The sequence below is a fragment of the Oryctolagus cuniculus genome, chromosome 3 (genome assembly GCF_964237555.1).
Source record: "Oryctolagus cuniculus chromosome 3, mOryCun1.1, whole genome shotgun sequence".
Classification (NCBI taxonomy): domain Eukaryota; kingdom Metazoa; phylum Chordata; class Mammalia; order Lagomorpha; family Leporidae; genus Oryctolagus; species Oryctolagus cuniculus.
This window is the reverse complement of record NC_091434.1, coordinates 145,622,733-145,645,310: the sequence shown is the minus strand read 5'-3', so window position 1 is coordinate 145,645,310 and position 22,578 is coordinate 145,622,733. Positions and strand designations below refer to the sequence as shown.

The window sequence follows — 22,578 nt, the reverse complement described above, 5'->3', positions numbered from 1 at the left end:
CTGACCAGGCAGAGTCCTTCTTGGGCCTGGTTCTCATCCCAGTGATTTGGAAGAAGTGGTCCTACTAAGGTTTGTGCTCCTCTCCATTGAGATTTGGAACAGAATTCAGATTCCATCTGACACGTGCTGAGTCAGAATCCGGTTTTGCAGCACTCTTTCTTTGAAGTGGGAATTTGGAATTCATTAATAACTATAACAAGAATTACATATGAAGTTCCTTCAAAAAGTTTCTGGAAAATCTGTACTGTGAAAAAAATCTATATATGAATTTCAAATTTTTTCAGCCTGCAGTAAGCATCTTTTAATTTCAGTTTTCCACATGCATTTTGAAGTAGCCTTGTATGGGACAGCTTGTGCATCTTACTGAATGCTTGAGAGAAATACATATATTATAATAGGAAAATATGAAAGAAGGCATTCAACCAATTCACCTAGTGGCAGACAGAGCTCATGTGTCTTCAGACAGTCTATTGGACGTCATGGACTCCTCATTCTTTTCTTTCAGCTGCATTTACTTATTGCTCCCCTAAATGAGTTTGGGTGAATGCCACTTTCTGATAGGGCCCTCCTCCTCATGACCTTTTCTTGGTCTTTGAAAATTTTTTTCATATGTATATATCCACTTTTGTCCATGGTAAGCTGTTATATGTAGATATTTTCCATGTATCTCTCAAAGTTCTGTTCACTGTCTATACTGTATTATAGCAGTTAGAAAGGAGTGTGGGGAGGCGGGGGAGAAAGCAAGAAGAAAGAATATATCCAATTAAAACAAGGAAAGAACTCTTGAACCCAGCCATGCATGGAAGAAAAATAAATTGTTTGAGGAAAGACATGAGGTAATGGTACGTCCCCGGGGGTGGGAAGCCAATACAAACCTGGCCTCTACCGTGCCTGTTGAGCTGAGCCGTTTCATTGACATTAGTGCTTAACAGATCATCAAATGTTCAGTGAACACCTACTATGAGTAGGGAGCTCTAGTGAATGACTTTTCCTCCACGTAATTATATTTTAGCACTTATGTAAAGTATACAAAGCATGGCTGACAGTATTAAAAACAGAAAAGACTATGGATTCCATAAAAATTCCAGAATGCATTTTGAAGTTTCAGTCTATGCTATCCCTGTTTGTTCTAAGGGATACTTCCAAGATCCCCCAGTGTATGCCTGAAACTGCAAATATATAGGATTCTTTATCTAATCATGTGTTTTATCCTGCGTGTTCTACAGCCTTGCCACCTGCACCAGAATTAACTCATCCTTCCAGGTTTTATGGCTTGGTGCCTCCTGTGCATCAACTACTTTTGCTTTTTGGGGCCATTAATAAGGAAAACAAGAGTTACTTGAACACAAACATCTCAATACCCAGTTAGTTGATCTGATAACTGAGACATTAACTGAGATAGATGGTGGGTAGCATAGATAGGGTGGACACCCTGGACAAAGTGAAGATTCATGTCACTGGTGGCATGGGAGCACTGTTGGCATGGAACAGGAGAGCAAGATTGTATCATGCTATTTGGAATGGCAAGTAAGTTAAAATCATGAATTATTTCTAGAACGTTCTTTTGAATTCTTTTGAATTGTGGTTGATCTTGAGTTACCAAAACCACAGAAAGCCAAACTGCAGCTAAGGGGAGACAACTGTGCAGTGATTCTAAGTTCTTGCTACTTTCCAGCTCTGAGGAAGATAAAAATGTCAGGGGCTCAACTGTATCTCAGGCCAATGAAGTACTTCCCAGAAATGGAGGGCTGTGTGGGTAGAAACAATGAATGTATGTTGTTTCATTCATTGAGATGATTGTAGATTGTGTGCAGGCATTTTACTGGTCTGACCCATACAGTATTGAACCAATTTTTGCATTTTGGAAGCTATGTGTGGCAATTTGCACTGTCAGTTATAATGACCAGAGGCAACTGTGCTTGTGTAGTTTTTATCTGAAGGTATTTCCAAAAAAGTGCATAGAAAGTTCATATTATGAAAAAGATGCACAGATTTCAGAATGTTTTTGCACCAAAAATAAACTCATTTTTTTTAATTTCATTTTCCCATGAACTTTTTGAGGAACTTTTGTATATGGTTACAGGAACTTTTGTATTACGTGCAGAAGAATTAAAAGAACACAACTACTTATTAGCCTGAATGTTTCTGTATTCTACTTTTTCCCCTCACTGGGATATTTATGTTTTATTTACATATGAAGAAGTCCAAAACATTTATTATGAGATTACATTAACACAATTTTGTGAATCATTTGTCATGGTTATTCTAACACATCTAACACATGAACATTTCTGTTCATATAGAGGTTCACCTTCTCAACCTTTTATGATAATCAGAAAGTTTTCTCTCATGTGGCTTGACACTTTCCTCTTCACAATGTCTTCATTTCAATGCACTGGCTGATTAGAGGATTTGGTCCTTGTAATTGGTTATCTCCATGGGAAACAGTATGAATATAATTCTCTAACCTTATTTCAACTCATTGCTGCTGCCGCCACGAAGCCAATTGTAAATGCAGTTAATTGTTCCCATGATTACGAAGAAAAAAATCATCTGTAAGAGACATTTGATTTTTCCCCCTTACTACAAAAGATAAGCTGTGGGAGAATGTAGCAATTGTAGAATTAAGTTCCCTAATCAATTACACATGCAAAATTCCTCCAACAATGCCAAAAATTGTCCATTATTTCTTGCAAGAATGGTGTAAAGCTCCAAATGCACTCAGAGGAAGTATCAGTTCTGTTTTCTTGGAAACCGGTGCTGCTATGTTAATGGTCAGAAAAATCACTTCATAAAGCTTATTTCAAAATTTCTATCTTACAGGTTGTTTTTGAATGCCTTAAAGTGATATGACAATAGCTTTAAAACTAACTAGAGCAAATTTGAGGTTTATTTAGAAGAATCATTATGTTAGTCTTGTTGACTTCTTGAGTAAAATGATTGAAAAACTTGACACCATGTTTGTATGTATATGTGTGTGTGTTTCCTTCCTCAGGTAACAAAAACTCTCAGGCAGAAAGATTTTTGGTAGAAGACCATTCTTCATCAGAAACAAGCAATCAAGCTAACTAGTTGATTACTATCAAAGTTATAATTTCATAAGAATGATGACTGCTAAGCATTTATAAGCAAGGGAGTAATGCACATTTGGGAGGCAGTAGGAGACTCAAGGAGTTGGAACTCTGCCATCCATATGGATTGAGTACCCAGCTCCCAGAATTGACCTGGTCCAGTCCCAGGTATCGGTTTAGTCATTTGGGGAGTGATGCAGAGGATGGGAGATTCTCTCTTTCTCTCTCTGCCCCTCAAATAAAGAAATTAATTTAAATGTAAGTATGTTATTCAAGATGTTAATGATAAATACTGTAGAAAAGAAAGCATGAAGTAGAATTACTGTATTCATATGGGTGGTGTTGGGCAGGCTGCAGGATTAAAGGGATGGTCAGGAAAGATCTCCTTGGGGTGATGCTTGAGTAAAGACTTAAACAAGATGAGGAACTTGACTGGAGTGGAATCCATCCAGAGAGCCTTCCAAACAGAGAAAAATGCCAACTGCCATGGTCAAAGCTGTGAGGGTGAATTCCTGGCACATTCTAGGAAGAAGGACTGAAGAGCGAGTTAGAAGAGTGTAGTAAGAGCAATCATCAAGAAGTATCAGGTTGAAGGGGGTTGGCTTAGCTCTCACTGAGTTGGGACTCACCCAGACCCCCACAATTCTGCAAACATCATAGAGGAAGCATATACGTTTTTTGGCTCAACGTTACCCTGACTTAGGTTTGGCTTTGGGTCCAAACCAATTTTAAATACCAGCTAACCTCTTTGTGGTTTGCCTCCTGTTAGTCTAACTCTCTGTTGGTGTTTTATATGACTTTATACACACACACAGATATGGAAAGGAGTAACTAAATATCATGAATAATTCCAAACATGCTAGGGAGAGGGGAGGGTTTCATGACATGTATGTCCTATGTGTTTTTTTTTTGTTAAAATTTTTATTCATTTATTTGAAGCAGAATTATAGACAGAGATACATTCACACAGAGGTAGAGCGAGGTCTTCCATCCTCTGGTTTACTCCCCAAATGGCTTCAATGTCTAGGTCTGTGCCAGGTCGAAGCCTGGAGCCAGGAGCTTCCTCCCACATGGGTGCAGTGTCCCAAGTCCTTGGGCCATCTTAGACTACTTTCCCAGGCCATAAGCAGAAAGCTGGGTCAGAAGGGGGAGCATCCAGGACACCAACTGGTGACCATATGGGATGCCTGTTCCACTGGAGGAGGCTTAACCTACAGCACCACAGCACTGGGCCCATGTCCTGGGTGCTTTGAGTCTGTGTTCCGTACTGCTGCTCCTTCTGTGACATCAGGAACAGCAGTCTGGTATCTGCAATGACGCTGCACCCATATTTCTCTTTGCCTATTGCCCTCCTGACTCAAAAGGGTCAAGTGCTTTTCTCCCTGAGGCTGCTCCAGTGATTGTGTTCTGGAATCCTCATGGTTTAAAAGGACCTTAGTCCATCACTTCCTGTCTGTCCCCTCAAGAAATCCTGCTCAAATGATCATTTTGATTAATACATGCTCAGGTGTCTCCTTTTATTAAAAAAACCTCTTGCAAGGTCTAGTCCTCCAGCCTTGCCTCTCTGTCTTCCCCTGTACACTGCCAAGTTCTTTGGGTGCATTTCTGAAGTTGCTGTTTGTGTGTCTTCTCCTACTCATTAGATTTTAGGACCTGGCAGTTGGTTTGCTCCTCCTCTCCCCCCATTTCTCTAATGAAGTTGCATCTCCTGCTTCACTGCTAGGTTAGGATACATTTCAGCCCTTATCTGATATAAGATCTTTATGACATGAGGGACAACTTTCTCCTCGAGACTAGCCTTTTGTTTCAGTTGTCATGGCAATATGATTCACATCCTTTCCTTCCTCTGCAGTTTCTCTTTTTTGGGTCTTTTTTTTTTTTTTTTTTTTTTTTTTTTTTTTTTTTTGACAGGCAGAGTGGATAGTGAGAGAGAGAGAGACAGAAAGGTCTTCCTTTTGCCGTTGGTTCACCCTCCAATGGCCGCTACGGCTGGTGCGCTGCGGCTGGCACACCACGCTGATCCGAAGGCAGGAGCCAGGTGCTTCTCCTGGTCTCCCATGGGATGCAGGACCCAAGCATTTGGGCCATCCTCCACTGCCTTCCCTGGCCACAGCAGAGAGCTGGCCTGGAAGAGGGGCAACCGGGACAGAATCCGGCACCCCGACCAGGACTAGAACCCAGTGTGCCGGTGCCGCTAGGTGGAGGATTAGCCTATTGAGCCGCAGCGCCAGCCTATTGGGTCATCTTAAATATCAGTGCCCCTAGGATCACACACCTTGTGTTCTGGACATTCTCACTTCCTGCCAAGGCTTCCACCACCATCTTTGTGCTCCCAAGCTTGCTCCAGTTCAAGTCTCTCCTGAAGCCATTGATTGATAGACAACTGTCTTGGACATGTCAGTGAAACTCCACAGCCCAGATCTACCTTCAACATCTCACTGTGAGCACTAGGTATTGCTCCTTGCTCCAGGCACCTCTCTCTTCCTTGTTCCATAGCAGTAAGTGGCAGCCCCAAAAACCAGTATGTCCAAGCCAAGAACATGGACACTGTTCTTGATTTCTTTAACACCCTGCCCCTCCCCACCTGCCACATTGAAGTCAATTCCTTTATTCTTTATGCCTTTTAATATTTTATTTATTTGTTAGAGAGGCAGAGTTACAGAGAAGGAGAAACAGAGAAAGGTCTTCCATTCATTGGTTCACTCCCCAAATGGCTGCATGGCAGGAGTCAGGAGCTTCTTTTAGGTCTCCAACTTGGGTGCAGGAGCCCAAGCAATTGAGCCATCTTCCATTGCTTTCTCAGGCCATTAGCAGAGAGCTGGATGGGAAGAGGAGCAGCTGGGATGTGAATTAGCACCCATATGGGGTGCTGGCACTGCAAGCAGAGGCATAACCTACTATGCCACAGCACTGCCCCCACTTTTGTGGCTTTTATGTGAGAAACAAAAGTCCATGGATTACTTTGGTGTTCCAATGTCAATTTTTGTGAAAATCATTTTTACTCTGTTAAACTTATGACAATACAATAAGTTGTATTACGAAAATAAAATTAATGGAAGAAGCACAAATCACAAAAGTAATTAAATTTAAACAAAAAAGGTACACTTTTAACTTTTCATGATAGCTCCCTGAATGTGTGACTTTGGGTGAAGGAAATGATTTCATTTTGAGTGAGGAGCATGGCATGGTATCTATGGCATATTGCTTCAAGTGTAGTGCATCCAGCCTCATACATTGTAAATTATCCCTTACATTCCAAAAGGGAATTTTGGAAATACATAAAAAAAGTACAGAGGGGCCAGAGTTGTAGTGCAGCAGGCTCAGCCACTGCTTTAACAGCAGCATCACACATTGCAACCTCGATTCAGTCCTGCCTGTTCTGCTTCTGATTGAGTTCCCTGCTAATGCACGGGGAAAGTGGTGGAAGATGGCCAAAGTGCTTGTGTCCCTGCCACTCGTTTAGGAGAACAGGTTGGAGTTCCTGGCTCCTGACTTCAGGCTGAGCCAACCCTGGCTGTTGTAACCTTTTGGGAAGTGTACCAGTGGATGGAAGGTCTCTCTTTGTCTCTCTCTGCCTCTCCCTCTTTCTGTCTCATACCTCTGCCTTTCAAATAAATAATCTCTAAAAAATTTTTAAAATACAAAATGTTTTATGATCATTTTCTAATCAGTGGAGACCAAAAGACTAGATGAAGAAATATTTAATTATATAATCACTAAAAACTGCTTTAAAATGGACTTTAATTTTAAGACTAGAGTGATTGTATTTTCGTTTGTTCCATCTATCAACAGGTATATTTAAAAAGAAAAGTAGGTAGAATATTGTTTGAAATGCCAATGGCCAATATCATGAAACAGCATGAAAACATTAAGTTTAGAGGAGGGAGTATGTGATAATTAAAATCACACTTTAAATTATTCCTCACAGCTATTTTCTAGAAGTTTTTTTGTACCAAGGATGATGGTCCTGCCAGAGATTTGCAGGTTACAAAGAGCGTGGAAATGGGAGGGGAATGAGGCTAAACATTCCAAATTTGAAGAATTTGGTAAGAGTAACTTGCAAATGTCCTATCTTGGAATACATAATGAATTAGGAGAGTTGTTAAAAATATTTAGTTGGAAGTATAATTATGACTGACTGATGCACGTTTCCTGTGATTTTGTGTTTTAAATTTTGTGACTATATATTATCAGTTTGCCCTCATAATCTTGCTATAATCTTTTTCTAAGATAACCCTCCTTGCATGCAACTCAAAAGCAAACTCTAGCATGTCAGAAGAGTAATCACCACCACTTAAAGCTAACCAGTGGCCATCTAGCATGACAGATGGCGCCCTGCCTGTCCTCAACAGCTTGTGGGACAAAGCTGAGTGTCAACACCACTGGGATGTAATTATTGTGATCTCTTGGGCCCAGTTCGGTGTGACTCTGAAAACAGTGCAATTGTGGGAAGAGTTAAAAAGGATAGCTTTTTGAGACCACTAGCATTTTCATTTTACTGACAAGTGTTTTCACACTGCTTAAGAATAAGTATTTTACATGAGACAAATCAAAAAGACAAAGAAATTAAAAAATTTGTATGACTTTCGGTGTGACCTGATTTAAATATTATCAAAGGTCTTTATATTGCAGAAGAAGCTATTCTAGGATCAAAATAACTTTGAAAAACTTTTTAATCATTTGAAGGCAATATCATTTATATTTTAATCATTTGATAGATAATTTATCAATGTGCTCTTTTGTTGTGGAAGACAAATTGTAAATTGTCAATAAAACATATTTAGCCTTTAAAACAATCCTATATGTTAGGTATTATTATTACCTCCAATTGACATTTGTGGTGAATGAGGCACAGAGTGATTAGTTATAACCCCAAACAAACAGTAGATCCTGGGTCCTAACCACGCCATCTGATGGGGGTGGAGAGATGGGAGGGGAGAAGGAGAGCTCTGATTCTCTGGTTCACCCCCTAAAATACTTATATAGCAAGAGCTAGGCCAGATTGAAGGCAGGAGCCAGGAATTCAATCCAAATGTCCTACATGAGTGTCAAAAACCCAACTCATTGCACCATCACCGCTGCCTCCCAAAACCTGTGTTAGCAGGAAGTTGGAATCAGGAGTTAGAGCCAGGCATCAAACCCAGGTGTGCCAAAATGGGAATGCAAGCATCTTAACCATAGACTAACCAGTTCTCTAGAAGAACAGAATTGTGCTAGCTCCGTAGGAAGCTTCGCATGCAAGGTGGTGGATGTGAAACTGATCATGCTATCAGTGTAGAAAAATTAAAGGTCTCCAAACATGGAAGTAACAGGAATAAGGTACTACACTGGACAGGTAATTTTATAGTAGAAATTAGCTAAAATAGTTATTTTTTCTTCTTTTTCCTGTATACTGTTATCATCTCTCCAACTACTCCCCTGTTGAATTGTGAGTGGGCAGAGGTTCTGGAAACCTTCGTGTATTTCTTACAACTATAAATACGTATGTGCTAATGAATGAGGTCACATCAATGTAAATGGACCACAGACAGAAAGCACAACTGAGCTCATTAGTAAGGCATGCCAAATTTACAGCCAGAAACTCATGTTGACTTTTATAGAGGAACAGCAATGAAAGGTGGCCAAGTCTTATTCAGAGAGCCAGTGTTAAAGGTCTGAACTCAGCCAGGCAAAAAGACGTGTATTCCTCCAAGGCAAGCCCCCGCCATCCAGCGAGGAGGCACGGTCTTTATGGTGTGAGTTGGGAGGCTTCTAAAAGTTTCTCCTGCCTACCCAGGGTCAGAAGTATCCGAATGCCATTGTGGAGAGACATTCCTTAATGTGTCTCTTTCTGCTGTGATCCTTTAAGGTACAAGTCCCTTAGGAGGGGATTAAAAATGTGGGCTGTGGTGCCAAACTCCTATGCTTAATTTTGGCCCCGTGTTCCTTCGATTGGCTACATCATCTTGGACAATCAAGGAAATATCTCTGTGCTCCAGCTTGTGCCTTGGTAAAACAGATTCCTGTAGAGTTGTGAGCATTAGATAACACACGTGCAAGTGTTTAGAACACTCCCTGGAACATGGTATTTCCTGATAGTGTTTATCATCATGGCATGGTAGGTAGTGTGGGTAGTAGTGTGGGTGACAAGGAGGTCTAGCTTTGTGTCTAAATGGCCATGCGAATGCAATTCAGTCATCTGGTACCTGGAAGCTTTTATTTTCTTATCAAAAATTGGAGAAGGAGGATTTGATTACAAGGAAGAAAACATCTATTTAGCAAATAGATATACTGAGTGAAATGAATAAATACTGACTTCAAAATGTATATAATCTAGTCCTAGGTCTCAGAAAGGGAAAGAGCTAATCCAACACACACTCAGCACATTGCTGTAATGGAGGCATCTACAAGGTGTTGTGGTGTCACAGAGAACTGATTGGTGGCATAAGACTAGGCAGGAAAGGAGCTTTTCAGATGGACTTTGGACACATTAGAGACATTGTCAGGCTACTTGGGTGGGGCAAGGTAGTCACAGCTAGAGGTCAGAAGGCACTGATTGGGTCTGTGTGCGCAGTAACCAGCGTCATACAGAGTACGATGTGGCACAGTGGAAACACGAGCTAGGAGAATGAGTTCAGAGAGAGCTCTGACAACATCCACCTCTGGGGTTGGGCTTTGACTCAGTGAGAAAGAGAAACAGACCTTGCTTGGAAATTTTTGGAGCATGAGAATTTTTGATCTTCTGTTCTGTAAGAAAATGAACTCTGGTGACAAGGCAAAGCAAAGAATTGATGAGAAGAGAAAAGAATACCTGAGAAAATGGCCAGAAAGGGGAAGTATTGGATGTTTGAGACAGGACAATTTTAGAGTTAGAGCTCTTAGGAGACCAGACCCTTGTTTGGTTTGAGAAATGAGGGAGATGGAGACGATAGATTGACATTGGTCCTGAGGTCTGAATTTCAGAACTGGACAGGTGCTACTGGCACATAGTGCTTCCAGGAAAAGGGGGCACTGTTTGGGAAAAAACATCCAGCTACAACATCCTGTGATTCTGAATATAGGCAGGAGGAAAACATGTTAGCCGATCCCCATGTCAGGCACTCATACCCTTATGATTCCCTTTGTTCCTACCACAGTGCCTGGCAGGGGAAACACCCGGGAATGGAAATCCTTTTCCGTTCTCCTTGAAGGGCGGCAAAGAAGAATGTAGGAAGTAGAAATCAGGCTCCTATGGAAAAGCATTGCGGCTGCACGTTTTTCCTGCCTCTATGGGATGTTTGATGGATTGGTGATGTGAGAAGGAACACAGAAGACTTGCACTTTTACTGTGTAATAATTTAATCTGTGAACAAGTAGGTGTATCCATCTAGCCATTCTTTCTTGGCTTGTAATGAGATGCTGATTTCCTTTGCTGCTAATAAACACATTTTCATTAACAGTTTGACAGCTAATTGCAGTTAATGACAAACATTAAATTCATATGTGACTTCTTAGTGCTTTGCCAAATTTGTGTGTGTGTGTATGTGTGTGTGTGTGTGTGTGTGTAAGAGGGGGAGGAGATGTTCCAGTTCATTCACCCAAGTGACTAATAATTATACAAAGTCAGATTTACTAAAAAAAATTATACCAAGTCAGGATTTATTGAAAAAAATGCATGTTGGAAAAATCTCCACCATACTCATTGTATAGTCATTGTATAGTCATTCTTGATTTATCCATTTAACATATGCAAAGTATAGTTTAATCTTAAATGTAATGTAACTTAGGCTTTAGGAATAGTCAGTATTTTTTCTTGATATACTTAATTTTAAAGATTCCTGATAGTGTCATAATCCAGTTTTTGCTCTGATAAGGAAAGCTTCCTTTACATTCAATATGGGTGATTCCTGACTCACAGGTATGGCATTGGTTGTTTGCCTCAGTTCCTTCCAGGACGCCTGGCATGGCCACATTAGTCGGTTATAGAACCCTACAGCCCCCAGCTAAAGGATTCCTGCAATCTGTTCGTTGGGGGAATTTCTCCAGATTATGATTAAAGTGATCCCCTCCCTGAAACAACAAAGTGCTAATGTAAATTTCACGAATAGTCTTTGCTTTCAGGGAAAGAGTATAGTCATCAACTGATCACAAACTTAAGATTGATGCACATACTGATAATCAAGGTTCTATTCTAAAATTTGAGAGAAAGATCTAGAGAGGAAAGAAAGCGTTTCTGTTCTTGGTGCTGCCTCACGTCTGCCATTTATTTTGTTTTTCACTGAGAGACAAAAGGAAACCATCCTCTATTTCAGAAGGCACAGATTGCTGCCTGCAGGTCAGATTGCCTCACATGTGTCTTGACCTACGCCATGTTTGAATACAATGAATTAGTTGTCAGCATCTTCTGGTTGCAAGATTTTAATAAAAATGAATTATTTCTCCTAAAATGTTAGAAAATATGGCAGTACAGATTCTATCAGAGCTAAGAAACAGCTACCCTCTGGAAACCAGGCATAACACTTCGCAATTTCTCGATTCCTCACTGTGCCCTATCCTATCCTGTCCTTAAGAGCAAGACTCAGTACCTGTTTATCCTTAGTTGTGGTACCTCTGGTGTTCTTGACTCATTTACATTGTGTATTTGGTCTTTAAAGTTAATAGGTGCTTCCCTTCTCTGACTTCTTCCACAGGGATGTTAATGTGCACACTTGTCCATGTGTGTGTGTCTCTGTGGGTGTGTGATTATACATGTGGATATAGATAGAAATGAGACATTTGCTCCCAGCATTATCATATGAGGTCTTCTGCATCCTTATTTTCCTTCCTGCTTTTTGAGTGGCATGGCATGGCTTCTGCCTCTATGGGCAATTCACAAACTCATGGACCACCTTGGGCAATAGGCAAGGACACATGGAGAGGTCAAAAAACTGAACACTAGGACTGACGATGTGGCACAGCAGGTTGAGCAGCCTCCTGCAATGCCTGCATCTCATATGTGGGCTGGTACAAGTTCCACATGCCCACTTCTGATCCAGCTCCCTGCTAATTCACCTGGGAAAGCTGCAAAAGATGGCCCAAGTACTTGCATCCCTGACACCCATTTGGGATTTCTGATTGAGGTTCCTGGCTCCTGGCTAAGCCCTGGCCATTGCAGTCACTTGGGAAGTGAACTAGTGTATGGAAGATCCCTCTTTCTCTCTCTCCCTCTCCCCTTCCCCCTTCCTTCTCCCTCCCTCCCTCCCCCCTCATCTTTGCCTCTCTCTGTGTAACTCTGCCTTTCAAATAAATCTTTTAAAAAAGAAAATCCCTCAACATTGTAGAAAAATGTGAAGGCAGGGTTAACCTCATAATAATAATATTTAATAGTGATTTCTATACTGTAACATTTTGAAATGTTGGCAGTGTGTTTGTCTTATGTGTGCTCTAAACTAGATGTATTTGGTTATTTTAAACTATTTTTCCTGAAACCATGAATCAGAAAACATTATTATGAATTCCCATAATTGCATGTTGAATTGACAATTTTTTGCGGATTTTGTATATTAGAAAATGAGTGCTTTCTACATAGGGATTTCCCCAGTAGGCATTTATTCCGACCTGACCCTTTCCTTGAAATCCTCTCACTTCTCCCTGCTTTTACAATTGCTACTCAGCTTTCTTGGGCCACAGGCTTCACAGTTCCAACCTCACGTTGCTATCTGTCTTTTCTCTGAGCACATGTGGTCAGCCACTGTGTCAGCTTCTAAGCTGGAGAGGCCACAACACACTTCTTTTTTGGAAAGTTTGTATTTACTTTTTCCACCAGAAAAATTTTGTAGCCAAAGAACCAGGTTTGTAAATGCAAATAATGCTTATCTATTGGGGATTCTTTAAAATGACTGCTGGGTTTCCAGAAGCTCTAGGAATGGCTCCCTCAGCACTGAGTGAATGCTTGCTTCTGCAGAATGCCAGACAGTTCTCAGTCAAAACAAACACCTAGGAGGCTGCCCTGGCATCGCCCCAGAGTGCTGAGTGCCCTGATGTTGAGCGTCCGTCGTCATGGAATTCCCTGATAAGCTGTCCTTTGCCCAGGTGACACAACCACTTAAGGAAATGCAAGTGTGAAAAATAAGAAGAGATAGAAGTAATTGCATGAAGATAGTTGATTCCAGATCTTTCATTAAACCAGGAAACTTCATTGTGCAAATACATTTCTTTTTAATTTGAATTTTGAGTGTAATATCATGGAGAGGACATTAGTCTCCTGAGACAACAGTCGTTCTTACCATCAACTTACATAATCTTGACAAATTACTTAACTGTCATGGGAATCAGTGTCCTTACCTGCAAATTAAATCTGTGATCTATGTGATAGAGTTTTATGCAAATTAATCAAGGAAACATTTGGAACCATTTTGAGATCTTTAACCTGCTAATTAATGAGGTGATTTCATTCCAATTACTTAATCATGACTAAAAAGATATTATTCAATACATACTCTATGGAAAACAGTGAATTAGGCATAAGATACAAAAGAGAAGTGAAGTTCAGGACCTCCTCTTAATATATTTATTTATTTTTATATTTTTAAAGATTTATTTTATTTATTTGAAAGACAAAGTTACAGAGAAAGGTAGACAGAGATAGAGAGAGGTCTTCCAGCCGGCGCCGTGGCTCAATAGGCTAATCCTCCACCTTGCGGCGCCGGCACACCGGGTTCTAGTCCCGGTTGGGGCGCCGGATTCTGTCCCGGTTGCCCCTCTTCCAGGCCAGCTCTCTGCTATGGCCAGGGAGTGCAGTGGAGGATGGCCCAGGTGCTTGGGCCCTGCACCCCATGGGAGACCAGGAAAAAGCACCTGGCTCCTGGCTCCTGCCAGGATCAGCGCGGTGCGCCGGCTGCAGCGGCGGCCATTGGAGGGTGAACCAACGGCAAAGGAAGACCTTTCTCTCTCTGTCTCTCTCTCTCACTGTCCACTCTGCCTGTCAAAAAAAAAAAAAAAAAAAAAAAAAAAAAAAAAAAAAAGAGAGAGGTCTTCCATCTGCTGGTTCACTCCCCAGATGGCCACAATGGCCGGAGCTGTGCTGATCCGAAGCCAGGAGCAAGGAGCTGCTTCTGGGTCTCTCACGCAGGTGCAGGGTCATCTTCTACTGCTTTCCCAGGCCATAGTAGAAAGCTCGATTGGAAGTGGAGCAGCTGGGACTAGAACTGGTGCCCATATTGGATGCTGGTGCTTCAGGTCAGGGCTTTAATCCACTGCGCCACAGCGCCGGCCTCATCCTCTTAATATATTTATACTTGATGACTATAATGTCAGGAATTATCTCCTTATGGATCAACTATAATAAAAGAAATACAAAATAAGTATTGTTTTCATTGAAAAGAAAGATATTGGGGTCAACATTAGCCTAGAGGTTAAGATGCTGCTTATCGTGTGTCCTTGTCCCACATCAGAGTGACTAAGTTCGAGTTCAAGTTCCACACTTAATTCCAGTTTCCTGGTAATGCACACCCTGGGAAGCAGCAGGTGATGGCTCAGGTAACTGGGTTCCTGTGCCCAGGTAGAAGACCAGGATCCAGTTCCCAGCTCCTGGCTTCAGATTGGCCCAGCACTCTAACCATTACAGACATTTGGAGAGTGAACTCATGGATAGGAACTCTATCTTCCCATCTGTCTCTTTGTCCCTCTTCATTTCCAATAAATAAAAATTAAAGGGAAATCAGAATTGTATCCATTCACATACTGGTTGTTCATATGCATCCTTAAATACTGAAAGATAAATGTTGAGAAGGAAGATTGTGGACGCAAGGGTCAAGAGAATCAGGCAGATTGGAATGCTCTGTGCCATAGGAAGTTATTCAGTAGGCTGCCACGGTAGATGGGTTCAGAGGTATCATGGATGATGTGGCCAGAGCGCTTAGTTAAGTGTTACTCTAAATGTATATTTAATATATGTAAAGTTGAGAATTTAAAAAATATGGATTGTTTTTGTTTGTTTCTCTGATACAGAATCATTGAGTTTTAAAGGAGGGGATTTTAGATGATACCATTTAATTTCACACATTTATTTCTCACAGATCTTGGGTGACTTGTTGAAGGCCACAAAGCAGATTAATAACAAGGGAATTTAAAGAAAGGAAGGTTATTATTGTCCCCAGAGAATATGTAAATGCCACACATGATTAAGCTAGGCTAATAGAAACATTTCAAACATTCTAATCTTCAAGTGATGAAAGGGTCATGTTGTATGATGGAGGGTACCAACCAAGCAACAGCAAGGGTGAAGGCAGGAATGAGGAACCAGTAAGAGGAAATGTGTTGACCCAAGGTATCTGGGTGAGTGTACCTTTAGCAGGAGAAGGAAGATGAGACAAGGCTGGGTTGGAGCTAAGATACAGAGTTGTGGTCAACATCAGCTGAGTTGCAATTATGCTTTGAATAATCAGGAAGAAATACTTGGGTATTTGGGAAAATGAGAAAATTTTAAGCCTAAGGGAGAAGTAGAATCTAAAATGATAAACTTGGGAACTAACAGCATTGATGCATGGAATATAAAAGATTTTCTGATTGTAATATTTTGGAGGCTTTTTACAAGCTGTTGTTTGTTTTTCTTCATTTTCACCCTTCTGCTTTATGTCCTATTTTTCCTGGTAAGTTTTCTGAGATAACCAGATAATTAAAGATTACTTCAGTAACAACCTAACAGTTTTTGCATCATTAAATTGAATACTGGATTAAAAGCTCAGTGAGGAACGCACATTGTTTGCTTCTCAGAGCCTACTACAGTGATTGGCAAATAGGACATAGTCAAGAATACTCTCTGAAACAGTGATTCTTAGTATTTCAATAGCAGTTTCACTTTATGACTTTTGACATCAGCCTCCTAAAGGCTTTAACTATTTAAATTATAGCTGTTTAATTTTGGTGAACAGAGCTAGGTTTTATGTTAAAGTTGGCTAGTTGTATGTTTGACTTGATATATTGCCACAGATACTTCTTGTAAAATGTGATATAAACATCAAAAGAAGTAACTTCTAAAATTTAAATATTTTATTGGATATTCAGTGCAAGGGCCAGAATACTGAAAATAGTTACAAGTAAATATATGACATCATATATTACATGATAAGTTTAACTGAGCTTTCAATATTACAAATGAACAAGTTATAGTCTAATGTATATATAGTGAGTTTTCCAGACTAATTGATCTGGTAGCCATTGTTCTTTAAAATATATATATATATATATACACATATATATATATAAAAGTTTATATAAACATTTTTCTGAAGATTAGGAATAGTGGATTGACTAATGGATTTAGAGAACCAAAGTTTTGCTGACTTGAAAACTTTGTTTACATGCTCTATACTCAAACTCAAAATCTGGATCTGTCTTGTAGTGCTGTAGTCAGAAAAAAATAGTGAAAAGAATGCTCATGTTGGTATTTTCTCATTTTCTCATATTTGGTTCACTAGATAAAGACCTTTGTTAATTAAGTTAAATCCATGCTACTTCATGCAGTGTGCCTTTGATTTAAAGTCACACAATGACTTGGTTGACTTTATTGACGCTGAATACACAAGCCTCAGCCAAAGAACAAATGTTGTGAGTGTATTTTGGAGGTGCCTGTACTACACGAGGTCTTCACAAACACAGTGCTTAAACCCCACAGCACCTGGATTCATGGTATCCTATGAAAAGAACCAAGTAAGCAAACTAAGTTGTGTGGGTGGCCTCGTCTGCACTGTCCATCGCCTTTGATTGAATGCACTTGCCTGTTCGCTTTCTGCCATTGCAGTAAGAATAATGGCTGTGGACCCTTGACCTCTGCAGGCTTGAATCTCAGATCTTCACTCTGGGTTTCTGCCAATTGAACTTAGATCCCACATTCTGGTTGAGATCACTTTGATACTCTCAAACGGAAACAGGACAATGCCCCTGTAACATCCATGTGATTGGGCAGAGCTCATGCTGTAGGTTTTACCTGCTCAATTGATTTGCTCTAGTGTGTTATAGCAGTGTTTTGAGGGACACAGCTGGGCCTGTTGTATGTCGAGAGCATTGGATTAGTAGAAATATGAGGGTACTCCACTCTGACAAAATAGCTATTGTAGACATGGTGATGTATCTTGGAGAAGTAATGACAGGATTTTGAACAGTTTCAAAATCTTAATGGAAAGGTCAGAAAATAGCTTACCTTCAGGGAGAGATGCATGATCAGTTTTGTAATAAAAATATTTCAAAAGTTAGAACATCGTTATTTATTGAGTAAAAATTGAGCAGTTGTTGATTCCTCCTAGGAAACTGAGTGGTGAGATAAAAGCACCACAGTCGCTATGCATTTGCTGGGCATACATGTGACAGGGTTGTTCAGAGGCACCAAGACTCAATTGAATAAAAGCTAAGTGAGTGTTATATAAGCAGCACAAAATTTTCATACTTATTAATTAAAAGATTGTTTGCCAAGTTTATGCATTTGTAGCCCGATGGAGGAGACATTCTTGAAACCTGATTAGTTAAAAAATAACTTGTGTCTGGCAGCTTTACAAAGAGACGCCTAAACCAAAACACATGTGAAAGGTGTCAGGGATTTCTAAATTTCAGTTCAGTTCAGAAACATTTTCTGTGCCAGCCACTGAGCTGGAGGCTGAGCTATCATCACCAAATAAGGCCTTGTGCTTTGTCTTGGAGAGGAGCTTGCCATACAGTGCACCCAAGAGGCAGCTCCAAGGAGGCTGTCAACACAATACGACAGCAGCAGGGTGCTAAGTTTGAAAGTGTGTGCCCTCAACAATTGTTAACCAAAAGTCAGGTAAGCTTGTGTTTGATTTACAGTCTCCCTTTGATTCCTTGTTTTCAACACCTGGAGTTCAGTCCTTGCTGGTAAGATGGGTTGCTGCCCTGACTCAGGTCCTTCCCACCACGTTGTAGACTTACTTGGTCCCCCTGAGGCTTGACGTAGATCATTAGGATGAGCTTGGAAATGACAGGGAAGAGTAGGTTGAGTTTCTGAAAGCAACCCTAAAATCTGAATAAGGAGCATACCAAAGCTTAGTAATGTACTTGTTCTAAGCATCAAAGGAAACATTAAGATCTTAAGAAAGATTATCTAAATGTGTCTGTCTAAACATTTGACTTAGATAAAATATTTTAATACTTTCTATGTAGTTCTAAAAATGCCTCTCTTGGCCGGCACTGTGACGCACTAGGTTAATCCTCCGCCTGCGGTACCGGCATCCCATATGGGCGTGGGGTTCTAGTCCCAGTTGCTCCTCTTCTAGTCCAGCTCTCTGCTGTGACCTGAGAAGGCAGTGGAGGATGGCCCAGGTGCTTGGGCCCTTGCACCTGCATGGGAGACCAGGAAGAGGCACCTGGCTCCTGGCTTCAGATCAGCATAACTCCTGCCGTGGCGGCCATTTGGGGGGTGAACCATCGTATGGGAGACCTTTCTCTCTGTCTCTCTCTCTCACTGTCTGTAACTCTGTGAAATAAATAAATAAATAAATAAAATCTTAAAAAAATACCCCTCTTCTCATATATATAGAAAAAATATTTTTTACTTGAGTCTATTCCACTATTCATTTCTCTTGGATTTATGGTCTAAGAACAGCAGTAGGATGAATATGTTTTACAAGAAAATTTCAAATGATAGAAAAAGGTTAAGGAGAAAAATTTGCCTAAAATATTAAAAGCCCCTATAAAGTTTAATGCTCCAATGAAGGGGACAAACATTGCAATTCTAAATGAGGAGCCTGAATTTTACCATTCTGTTCTACAGGTCTAGGGTTCAGTTACATTCGAAGTTCAGTTACAGTGGAAAGATTCATTTCCTTTCAAAACTAAACTTCATGAAATAAATGGAAATGGGAAATGAAGGGTTACCTGTGCAGAGCTAGAACCATTCTGGGTGGAAATGCACTGGATGTGACTAACCACACTAGTGTCGTGGAAGAGAGTGGGAAAGCGGTGTCTCTAATATGTGCCTAACAGCACTGTGACCTTGAGTGGCTCACCCTGACATAACTCAAGCTCTTGTGTCTGTTTGTCCTAGGCGTTTTTGAAACTTCTCTTTCTTTGTATGCACTGGCATTTGAGCCCTTGCGAATTGTATATAGTGATGATGCCTCCACTTGACATGAATGATTTCCTTGTCGGCAAAACTAGAATACCTCCTGGAAAAGTCTGTGGTTTCATGAATTGACAAACAAAAGTTCTCATCTCAAACTAGAACTCTGGAGGGGCACACTTTAGTGGCTGTACATTACTTACGGAGATTTTTCAGTTTGCTATGTATGTGGGCATCTACATAACAAAAAATGTTTTTGTGGAGCCCAGGGTCTGGTCTTCAATTCAACTAAATGGAAGAACTTCAGGCAAGATTCTCTGTTGTGTCATGTTCCAAAGATCAATGGCTCTCAAACCTGCCTGAGCTGAGTATCATCTGGAAGATTGATAGGGTACATTCTTGGGCTCCACCTAAAGAAATTGTGATCCAGTAGTTTACAGAGGCGTCTGGAAGCCTATCCAGTAGGACTGGCCTGGAAGCTTTCCTCCTAGGAAAGTAAATGCAATTGTGAGTAATAAGTGCCTTCTTATTATTGTATTTTATTTATTTGAAAGAAAAGAGAAACAGATTGTCCATCTTCTGATTCACTCCCCAAATACTTGGAATAGCCAGGACTGGCCAGGCTGAAGACTGGAGGTGTGAATTCAATCCAGCTCTCCCATGTGGATGGCAGGGACCCAAGGACTAGAGTGGTCACCTGACGTCTTCCAGGCTGCACATTAGCAGAAGCTGGAATCGTGAGCAGAGTCAACACTTGAACTGAGGCACTCTGAAATGGGATGTGGGTGTCCCAACATGCATCTTAAGCATTCAACCAAAGCCTTGGTGCCATCTTCATGTTTATTTTGAATATGTTAATGGTATATGTGTAGTGGGGACCATTAGATGCATAAAAAGGTATGTGAATTTAAAGCAAGTAGCTCAGATAATTCAATAAAGCTTTGTGCATTATGGTCAATTTCTGAAAATCATGGAAGTTTTTGGGGAGAAAAAATTATCTGCTAGGTTTCTACTTCGTGAATATGGAATATACTTGTTCATATTTAGAAATATCACATTTAATAACAGACATTAAAAAACAAGCTACTAACACATTGCAAGTCTTTCAAGCAAAATTTTGAACTAGTAAAACTTCTTGGTTTGTTTAGATAGCAAAGAAATTTTAGCTCCTTTACATGTTCTTCAGGCTCGCTCTAACTTGTAGTTGATCTGATTGAAATAGTTCCCTCAATATTATTGGTAAGTGAACAGATTTCTATAGAAAGAGAATAGCAAGCTATACCACCTAGAAAATCATATTTGGTAGATTTAAATGCTCATACATATGTGATATTAAAGGTTTATTTATTTATTTGAAAGTCAGAGTTAGGAGAGGCAGAGAGAGAGAGAGAGAGAGGTCGTCCATCCGATGGTTCACTCCCCAATTGGCCGCAATGTCCAGAGCTATGACGATCCAAAGCCAGGAGCCAGGAGCTTCTTCCGGGTCTCCCATGTGGGTTCAGGGAGCCAAGGATTTGGACCATCTTCCACTGCTGTCCCAGGCCATAGCAGAGAGCTAGATCAGAAGAGGAGCCGCCAGGACTAGAACCGGTGCCCATATAAGATGCCAGCGCTTCAAGCCAGGGTGTTAACCCAGTGCACCACATCGCCGGCCCCATGATATCAATTTTTGAGAAATAATCTTGGATGGCAAGAAAATTCTTCATATGAGGCTATGGCTTCTGGTTTTTAAAAATTAGTTCTAGGGTATGCATTTGGTCTAGCAGTTAGGATGCTTCTCTGGGCACCTGTATCCCACATCAGAATGCCAGGGTTCAAGTTCTGGTCCCACTCCTGATTCCAGCTTCCTGCTGCTTACACCTTCGGAAGCAGCAGTGATGGCTCCCTGAAACCCACATGGGAGACCTGGTTGAACTTTTGGGCTCCTGCCCTCAGCCTGACCCAGTGCTGACTGTTGTATTTGGAGTGTGAACCAGTAAATGGGAAATTTGCCTGTCTGTTTGTCTGTCTCTCTCTCTCTGTTCTCCTGCATTTCAAATTAATTATTTAAAAAATGAATCCTAGAAATCAATATTTCATTTAATGATAAGGTATTCTGAGATGCCTTGAATCATGTAATTTAACACTGGGTTTTTATTTTTTTCTTTTGGGTTTGTCATTTCTTGCTTTTTTTCCTTTCTTTTTCCTAAATGTTTGTGAAATTATCTGGGGATGTTTAAGGATGTAGGAAACAAGAGTATGTCTTGAAATTCAAATTCTCTTAAAGGACCCCATGTCACTGATTCCAAAAGCTGTTTCATTTGAAGAAACATCTATGTCCCCATCTCAAAAGTGCTGTTCAGATCAGGAATTTTAGTCACATTTAAGGAACTCATGCATGCATACAACAAGGCAAAATGAAATAAACGTGCATTAAATTCAGGACTTAATATAATGAAAGGCGAAGGTAGAGGTGAAGGGAGACTTTCCATTTTCCTTAATGCATACTGATGATGAGATTTGTGAGGTTGGGACCTCAGTGAGTGCTCTTCCTGTTATCCCTGGCATGTGGTTGTTAAGATGAAATAAAAGGGAGGAGGAAGGGAGGAAGGGATAGTGTTGATTTTTGCTTCAAGCTCAATCTTGAGGGCTGTGATTTTCATTCCAAAGCACATGGGAGGCAAACAGAAAGGCCATTTAAGATGATAACACCTTGAACTTGGGCCATATTGGTGATTGGGTAGCATGATCTCCCTTTGTTCTCACCACTGAGGACTGAAGCTCTGATAAAGGTCTGGGTCCAGTTCCTTTTCAGTCTCCCTCCTTCAGCCCATGGAGACATGGAGTGAAAGAGGCTTATCTAGGAAGAAAAGTGTCAGTAAGATAGCAGGGTGATAGAGATAGCAATTTTTTTTTTCCAGAAAAGAATTTATATTCACAGTGCTCCTTTGTTTATTAATCCTTTCAACTGTAGGTCTAAGGTACAAAGATTTTTTTCTTTTTTGTATAAATTCTTCTGCTGGTCTATTTTCCCAGCCACTGAAGGATTGTATGTTTGTTAGAAATCTCTGGCAGGGCTGAATGCTGTGCCACAAGGCAGTGCCAACCTCCCTCTGCTTTCACTTATCTTCTCCCCTTCCACTTCATCATTTTTGTTAGTTCACGATTCATGCATATGAATGTGACTTGTTGTCCCAGGGTGGGTGTATTATGTATCTCAGAAGTGGACACTGTTTATCTGCTGTGCATAGCAAAGCATGGACAGGAAACAGCAAATATCCTAAAAGGCAGCCTCAAACTGTTTTAAAAATTAAGATATCTATCAAATCTCTTGTTATCCTGATAACTTTATTAAATCAGAAGAATGGCAAATTTTTGCCTGCATAATCGTGATAAGGTCTTCAAGCAATAATGAAAATAATTCCTAAGAATAATTCTAGGGGTGAGTGCTGTGGTGCAGCAACTTAAGCCACCACTTGTCATGCCTGCAGCCCATATAGAAGTGGTTCCATTCCCAGCTAT

At 40.6% G+C, this 22,578-nt stretch overlaps 1 protein-coding gene and 1 long non-coding RNA gene across 4 annotated transcripts in view; both read left to right on the top strand.

The window, feature by feature from the left end:
• Positions 1-22,578, top strand: part of SEMA3C (semaphorin 3C) — a 187,435-nt gene that overhangs the window by 43,393 nt on the left and 121,464 nt on the right. The window lies entirely within an intron of this gene.
• Positions 4,945-18,532, top strand: LOC138849046 (uncharacterized). The gene is made up of 2 exons (XR_011387412.1): positions 4,945-13,662; positions 14,040-18,532. It is a non-coding gene; the product is annotated as an uncharacterized lncRNA (long non-coding RNA).